Raw genomic sequence first — 9,119 nt, forward strand, 5'->3', positions numbered from 1 at the left:
ATAAAATAACAAAGAGTTAAAACTAGTTATTATTTCATTTTCAGGATGAAGAAAAGTCATCAGAACAATTTACCGTTTTGATCTTGGCATGCCAGAAGAAAAAGAAGCAGAATCTTGCAGAGCCTACGCATCGTGGCGACAGGATGATCAGTCCGCTGTCAAGTGGAACCTTTTTACTGCAGAGTTCGAACTATACAATATGATTGCCATCTATTTATCTTCACTTCTAACCACATTCTGCGGGAGATGCTATTTTTCAACATTGCAAAGAACATACATCATGTAAATACTGTTTATGTGTTGTTAGGACACATACATTCATTTTCCTCCTCTTCCTCCATGTCACTCCCCATCCATTTTCACAAATATCTTTTATAAACCTATTACTTGCATCATTTCCTGTGTCAGTGTGTCGATGCAGTTATTTTGACATGTGTATAATTTCAAATGTATTTCTTAACTTGTTCAGCTTTATTTCTATTGATATTGGCACAAAATAAATACTTTAAAATGGAGATGGGAGGGGTTGTTTACATACAAGTTGTTTTTTTAGTATTGTGGATTTGGACCAAATTGTAAGTAAAGGTTATGCATTAACGTCCTTTACCCACCCGAACGGGCTCCCCTCAGTCGGACGGCCAAAAGGCAAACCTGCATCCTGAAACATTGCTGCCATTAGTGAAACTGGCAGGCTGTGTCCAGTAATCAGGACTTTCCCACAAGCATATGTAGAAGTGGATAAAATTGACCAGCCGGTTTTCTTTTAGCCTGTAAAGCCTATTTGGTTGCCTCTGTCACATTTTAAAGCCACTATTTCATCGTACACACAGAAACCTATGAGTGTTAACCCACTTTTGACATGCAGTGAAATATTGAGGAACAGCAGCCCACTCAAACATTTCTTGTGAAATCTGCAACAAACCAGCTGAACCACAGAAACTGATTTCCTGCTTCACCTCTGAGCGAACATCAAAGTTGTGAAACGAATACTATTTAATCACTTTGATCATCATTTCACAGAAAAATTATCTAAATGTAAAATCTAAATTGGGGGTGAATGGCCGCTTCCTTCATATCAATCCCAACTATATCTGCAAAGTCTTGAGACTGCATGTGACACGGTTGCTTAAGGTGACACAATCTATCCACAGACACATGAGTACTAGGTATATGTTAATTTAGTAGAGTCCTTTTCATTTGGCACTATACAAATAACATTTATGATAAATATAATCTTAAATTGACCCTGTTCTATATTAAAAGCTAACATGTCGGGGACATGCCCAAGTGATGCGACTGCATTCATCAAAAATCTGCACATATCTTTAAAACTTAAAGGAGACCTATCCAACACACTCTCACTCCCTAAGCGTCCAATAGCGACGTTTGGTCAGTGTCCGTGGCGTCCAATTGTGACGCTCCTAGGCTCCTTCAGCGTTAAAGAGACGCAAATAGCTTTCAACTGATTGCAATGTATTCCCATCTGCGTCGGGATTTGACGCTCATGGAAGCACGGCATTCGTTTATGTCGGCTGCCCTTAAAGGTAATGTGAGCGTCCATTCCCAGGAGTAAAGGATGGCAGAAGACACTACACTACCCAGAATCCCCAGCTATCGTTTGGACTACACCATGTGCTCTTGACAAACCCCGTGATAGTCCTCAAGCTCTGTGATTGGAGAGTGTGCTCCGAGGGTTAAGCCGATTCTCGAACAGCACTTGAAATGGGATGGAACCACGGCAGACTGTCCAAAACTGGATTTGAACGGGTCCACCGCGTCCCCCCTCCCCCACCCCGTCCCCAGAACTACACATGCTGGCTATTCTGTTTCGCAACATGTTCTCTATGGCACGTCTCTACTGGGAGTTGTAGTTTTAAAAGACGTTTTCGTATTTCCCATAATAAGAAGTTGCCAGTATTAAACTGTGTACATCCCTGGAGGTTTAGGGGAAAGGAAACACTCACATTTAAAACATATAATTAATAAATGGGTGAAAATTGCTTGTGCCCATTATGGGCAGTATTACTATATATACCCACATGCCAGCTAAGGTCAGAAGAGCTTTATTTAACAGCTGGTCTTATGTGTGTGACCCCTGTGATAACATTACATTACATTAATTGATAAGCCTGAAACATGCACTTGTCAAGGTTCAGAGGCACATTGTGCAAATATGGCAGTAGCCATCGATCAGCTTAAGATAAGATATACTTTATTGATCCCAAGTTGGAACATTTGCGTTACATCAGCATGTGTAACAGTTAAATATGCAGTTGTGTTTATTTGAAATCATATAGTATAATCACATAAATTCTGTGTTTTATATTCAACAATTCTGTGTTCTTTATTTATTGATTGTTCAATACCTGACAAGGCCGGAGATGAAATATCTACATACATCTATAAGAGTATAATACATTATGTATAATATCAGTTAAAATAAGTGCTTCAACATAGTTAACATTGCTGGAGGTATGCACACATATTGATAGATGTCTTGTAATGCACTATTGAGGAACCGGCAACCCAAGTTTTTCATTCAGTGCAGAACTACACCACAGTTGGGCCTATATGATATGTCAATAAACCTTAGAAAATCTTGAAATCTTGAAAGGGATGTGCAAAATAGTCATTACATACAGTCTTTAATTAACAATAACGAGTAATGAATATACTTTATAGGGATCGTATTAATATCTAATAATAAAAATATTGAAATTCAATAACATGCTTTAACCACCAGGTGTCCCTTTATATCAACTGTGCACCTTTATGGTGTAAATACAGCCTATCTACCAATTGGATCAAATATAAAAGTGAGCCGAATTAGTGTTGATACTGCAAGGAGACGCATTGTGTGAAAAGAAATGTAAGATGTTGTTTAATGGCTGATATATTTATGATCCACGTCACGTTTTCAGTTCCTCATGTTTGTCTTCTCATCAGGGCTCTATAAATACAGAACTACGGCAGATATGTAATATGTAATGCAGCCGAACCGTGTATTACAATGCCGTTATGTGATGACTTTCAAAGAGAAAAGCAAGCACACTCGGAATAAGGTATTATTATTATTTCGGTCTGTTTCCGGTATTTGTTAATGACGGTGTGCTCTGAGATGTGAGACTGGAATTGCACAGGGGGGAAATAACGTAGGCTATCTTTAGATGCGGATTTTGTTAAACTAATATGTATAGGGGGTAGCAAAAAAGATAACACCATTAAACAGTTACACAACATAACAGAAATAATATCGATAGCAGCGTCCCTAGCAACCACCTTGGTAACAATGAAAACGTCACGATTTCCTGAAGTAATCTTCGTAATAACTAGCAAACTAAAGATCATGTACATCCACTGCACACATAATCTGAAATAACAACTCATATTTCTCGCATCAAATGACATCAAAACGCATTTTAATGGCCAAACTAACTTTAAAATAGGCATTTTACACCTAGAATAAAACGAAGTTCGGCCATGTTTTCTTTTTCTGCAGGGAGACATTTGAAGATCACCTGACATAGACGCCAGCCATCGGAATGAATGGTGAAAAAAACGGGGTTTGTCAAACAGAGCACATGGTGTAGGCCAAACGATAGCTGGGGATTCTGGGTAGTGTAGTGTCTTCTGCCATCCTTTACTCAGAAAACATATTTGTTTCTCCGAATCGAAGGGGAAAAATACAAAAGCATTGTACACAATTTAAACCAATCAATGTTGTGTAATTAACAAGGATAATCTGGTGTTTTTTAGTCGATGAGTAGTGCAGATATCACTGTAAAATCAATCGACAGTAAGAGGAGTACTTACTTCCGGGTGTAAAATTCTCCGTTATCCAATGGGAATGGATGCTCACATTGCCTTTAAGGGCAGCCGGCATAAACGAATGCCGTGCTTCCATGAGCGTCAAATCCCGACGCAGATGGGAATACATTGCAATCAGTTGAAAGCTATTTGCGTCCCTTTATGACGCTGAAGGAGCCTAGGAGCGTCACAATTGGACGCCACGGACACTGACCAAACGTCGCTATTGGACGCTTAGGGAGTGAGAGTGTGTTGACCTATCATGCTATATTTGAATAATATATTGTAGGGCCATACCTATATAAGGTATATTTATACGTTTTCTTTTTCAAAATACCAAACAGATCATGCATTTGAGCCATGCCTCATTTTGCTCTATTTTGCTCTCCTCCACCCCCTGTCTTTGCTGGATCAGTCTGTATCAGATCCGTTGCAGCCCCGTTTTTTGAGATTTGGGTATGAAGGAAAAGAGAGAGGGTTGTGTTTTCTGACACTTGGTGAGTTCCCTGACTCACCGGGGACACATTCATGTATAAAAGACGTACAAAGGTGCATTTTGCATGATAGGTCCCCTTTAAATGATAGCCACAGTTAATGTTCAATGTTTTGATGGAGATTTTAGTGGACAACTAGTCCGCTTTTTCAAATCTCCGCGCGTCCCTAAACAAGCTGGTTATAATACAGGAAGGAGTCCAGAGCATACAATTAACCGTTTAACAATAATCTATTTAATGGTAATATAACAATGCAATACAATCAAATACATTACCATACAAAACCATATCATATCATATGCATAATGTCAGGAGTAGGCCCACTCCTGGCCCCTGCCCACAGGCCGCCACGACCTTCCAGTCCAAGCGGCGCGAGAAGAGAGAGGCAGAACAGAAAGCTGGATAGGCTTTCATACCAATGATACAGGAAGGGGTGGAGTTTAAGGACAACTAGTCGTCTTTTCCAGTCATCTCAAACAAACACCTCTGACCCTCACTGTCTCCTATTTCTGCAGCCTCCACACATACACACATCCCCCCATCACATTCCAGAGACCACAGTGGGGTCTTGCTCCAGCTCCCCCACAGCAATAAAACCCTTAACAGCTCTTTGTCTACCGCCATTTTAGTCCTCACATTTATGAAAGGATGAAACAGATAAATCAATATAAAACACAAACACAGGTATTGTTTGAACAGTATTCACTTAACTGCTACTATTTGATAATTACCAGAGGAACTCAAAGGACCTCTTTTAATATCTGGAAATTGCAACAAGACTTTCTGCCATTTTCAAATGTAACACACTTCTTAAATATCAGATGCTGCAGTTTCCAGACAGATATTAATTAATATAATGTTACAGGCAGATTGGCAACCAAGCATAACAGTTATGGTTGAAAGGATATTGAAAAAATAAACAAAATGAATATGCAGTGCAAATTGTAGGCCTTTACTCGAATATGAAGATGCTAAAAGGCCCAACCAGTCACTTAATGACATTAATAACTAAGGATTTCATGTCTTGTGAGAAAGTAAATTCTAATAATTAAAAGATAAAATGTATGTAAATGTCCTCCTTCTAAAGAATAAAAACCACTTAATTCAAGGCCGCATTACAAACTAGATATCCGGCAACTGCCCTCGGCATATATACGTTTTTAATATTATGTTGTTTGGCACCTATAACTCTCCTTATTTCTTAGTGATACCAAGCTATTGTGTATGTGATTTGGAGGTATTTTATCCTGGGGTTATTTCATGACCTTAGCAGCGCCATATAGACTGAGAGTTATGTCATCTCCGTTCACTCCAATTTTACAGCAATGGCGGATCGTGGAGCCTCTCAATCGTTCCCCGGAAGTTAGCGCCAAGGCTGGCAGAGCTGTAGAGTTGCAGCATAATAGACCGTTCGTGACGGACTTTTAAAGGTAAGAAGAAGTTTAAAGATTTATATTGCGGATATTATCAGTACATCTGATTCAAATTAACATGTGTATTAAAGGATGTCAGTGGATTATCCCTAAATTAGTAGATTTAGGGAACGTTTACAGATTAAGCTAGGATACCGATCAAGTTAGCAACACACGTTGAACAGCCTTTTAATTGTAAATTCCGTTCTCTTAATGTCATTTCGTCCAACGTTGTTGAATTAGAGAAGAGGGGCTTCTAAACGGGATTGCATGCGGGGGTGGAGGGAGTTAAATATTAGATAAATATAACTTTGGTGCGTGTAAGAGTGAGTGTTTTTAGCTGAGCCATATTGTGTCCTTGTGATTCTGTTGATTATTACCTGTCTGTATAATGTTGCAGCTCAGCTGATTTTGGATTGATGGCAAAGGGAGAGGGACTTAAGTGAGAGTGAAAACACAAGGTAAGTTTAATACTACTGTTTTATATAAGTAAACACCTTATCTCCCCAAGGCAATTTTCCATCCAATAGGTGTGCTGTGTGTGTATAACCCTTTCTCCTGTCTGTTACTCCCTCTTTCAGCACAAGAACCAGAGGGGGATTCAATGGATCCTGAATACCTGCACTGAGACCCTCACCCTGCACCCTGAGTCTCAACTCTGTGTTTTTCAAGCCTTTCCCTGTTTTTCTGTATTAAACAAAACATTAAGCTTTCCCAATGGTGTGGTTTTGTGAAAAAGTGCAAATGCAGTGTTTGTATATAATTACATCACATATTTTGTTGCTGTTGGTCGTGAAATTGCTCCTGCTGACTTGAGCCAGCCATTTTTTCCCCTGCTCTGTGTCAGTGGGGAAGCCGTACATTCGTACTCCTTTCTCTGAGCGATTGGAGCATCCCCAGGCAGCACAGCAAACCATGGTGGCGACTAGGAGGCAGCACAGCAAACCAGGACAACACGGAGGAAAAGGCACAGACAAACTGCATGACATGCTACTCAATGTTTATTGAATTCAATGTATTTGCAATGGATGTTCCTAAAACAACACATTTAACATCATCATTATCATCATGCTGCTGCTGCTGCTGCCGCTGCTGCTGCTGCTGCTGCTGCTAGTCCTTTGATAGTCACCTGTCGGTCTCCTGTCCTTTCTGAAAGCCATAAAGATGACATTAGTCATTTAGATAACTTGTGTCCTCAATTACCAGGGGATTACTGAAACTACCATGAATTTAAGAAAATGGTAGAAATTAATCTAATCTGAATTTTAAAGCATTACTTTAGATCCCCTCCCTCTAAATGTATCAATAAACATTAGAAAGTGATGCTCCTAACTACCATACAAGTTTAAGAAGATGATATTGGTTTTAAAGAATTCAAAGCTATAAATAAACAGCAACAGGCTCTTTAACCAAGGCACTGTTAGTAACATGTAAACTAGTTGTTCACACTAATCCTAATATTATCACTTAATATTAGCAAATTCTATTATTTTTTAAAACATATTGATGTTAATACATACACATATCGATTTGTTGTATAAATATTGCAAATCAAAACCTGTATTCACTAATAATTACCAAAAATCGTAGTTCTATCTCCTGTTATCAATGCATTCACATTGCCCGCCAAGAACTTCCGGGGAACGATCCTCGTCTACATGAACCACGTGACGATAACCGTTTTTGGACTTCCATTGTCGTAACTTTTCTATCTATCTATCTAGCTGAAAGGTGCTATATAAATAAACTTGCCTTGCCTATATGGCGCTGGACCTTAGCGTTTCTGTTTCCTGTTTTATTTGTAAAAATCACTCACCTTGTTTCATTGACTTCCTGTTTGTGGTTTCCCGCTTTATATGATTGTTAATGTGCTTCCACTGTATTTGTTCTTACATGCTTATTTCATTTTGTAAAGCACTTTGGGTTTCCATGTGCTGAAAGATGCTGTTTAAATAAACTTGCTTTCCAACTGTTCTCCTTCAGTGCGTTGTTAATGTTCCCTGGAGTGGTTCGCCACAGTGCTCGTCACTACTTTAATCCTCTTCTACCCCGTTGATGTTCTCCCTGTTTGTTCTAAGTTTAGTTTTTCTTGTTTTTTTAAGCTCGCATTTTTTGTTATCTTTAGCTGCTTGCCTACCTGTGACCTGTTATTGCTGTTTTACTTTTCTTTATGTCATTTTCTTTAAAGCTACAGTAAAGCCAGACCTCTTGTTTAAAGTGTTGGTGTGGCCCACTGTTTGCCACTAACAGGACTATTTGGGCTGTCACATTCTTACAGGTGGTTTGGTACAGTGTGGAGATGTTTTACTTGTATTTCATGCTTTTTCTCAGTTGTAGCTCCTGTGTGCTTCTGTCTTACAGTATGAGTGTCGGCTTTCTACATGATATTGGTTCTGGTTTTAGAGCCTTCCCAATATTATCCTCGGACTGCGGGTTTCCTGGACATGCTCTCCTGTACTGGTAGTGGTAGGCCTGTTTTTGTCCCCCTATTTGTGGATAAGACTTGGTAACAGTAAGTGAGCTTTAGTTGCATTGATCTAACGAGTAAAGACCACCAACACTGTTATTGTTTGAGTTGGACATTCTCGACACATGCCACTGAAACCTTTCTGTGAAATCGACAACAAACTAAGAAACCACAGAAACCAGTTTCCAGATACAGGTTTGAACATTTATGTTCTCACGGTTATGCAGCAATGATCTAGTGAGTAGGCCTCGTTGCAGGGGAGAACAAACACAGATCTAGTCAGAACATTAATTGCCTTGTTTCTTATGTAACATTATATATTATAAACTCACATGTTTTTTTTTAAAGAACTTTGATGAAACGATTCGACTGATTACATTATTCATTATACACATCTTACTACATTATTCACAGTTTTTTCTCACCACAAATCCATATTCAGATACACTACCAACACATGTAATATTTGATAGACATATTGCAAGCTGTTGCTCTCATTAGAACGTCATTCTACTGTATATACTCAGTAGAGAAGGCCTGTGTCGGACCACAGAGCTGCAGAGTCTCTATGCTTTTTGACCATTAGTGGGCGCCACTCCAATCAGTTTTGGTTATATCCATCCTCTGCAGTGCATCTGAGTCAAATGTGCAAACAAATGTGTGTGTCATCGGTCATGCTTGTGTGTTTGAAGTATTTATTTATCTGTACCCTGTAGTTAATATTATGTCACTGTGCAAACAAATGTGTGTGTCATCGGTCATGCTTGTGTGTTTGAAGTATTTATTTATCTGTACCCTGTAGTTAATATTATGTCACTGTCCAATAATTAAAGTAAACTAGTTTGTAGAATGCCAAAATAGAGTTTGGCATTCTACAAAGTTAAAACATTGTTTATGATTAACTCTGCAACAAGCAATAACGCCACAAGGGAAACAAAC

Source organism: Pseudochaenichthys georgianus, chromosome 4 (genome assembly GCF_902827115.2).
Source record: "Pseudochaenichthys georgianus chromosome 4, fPseGeo1.2, whole genome shotgun sequence".
NCBI lineage: Eukaryota > Metazoa > Chordata > Actinopteri > Perciformes > Channichthyidae > Pseudochaenichthys > Pseudochaenichthys georgianus.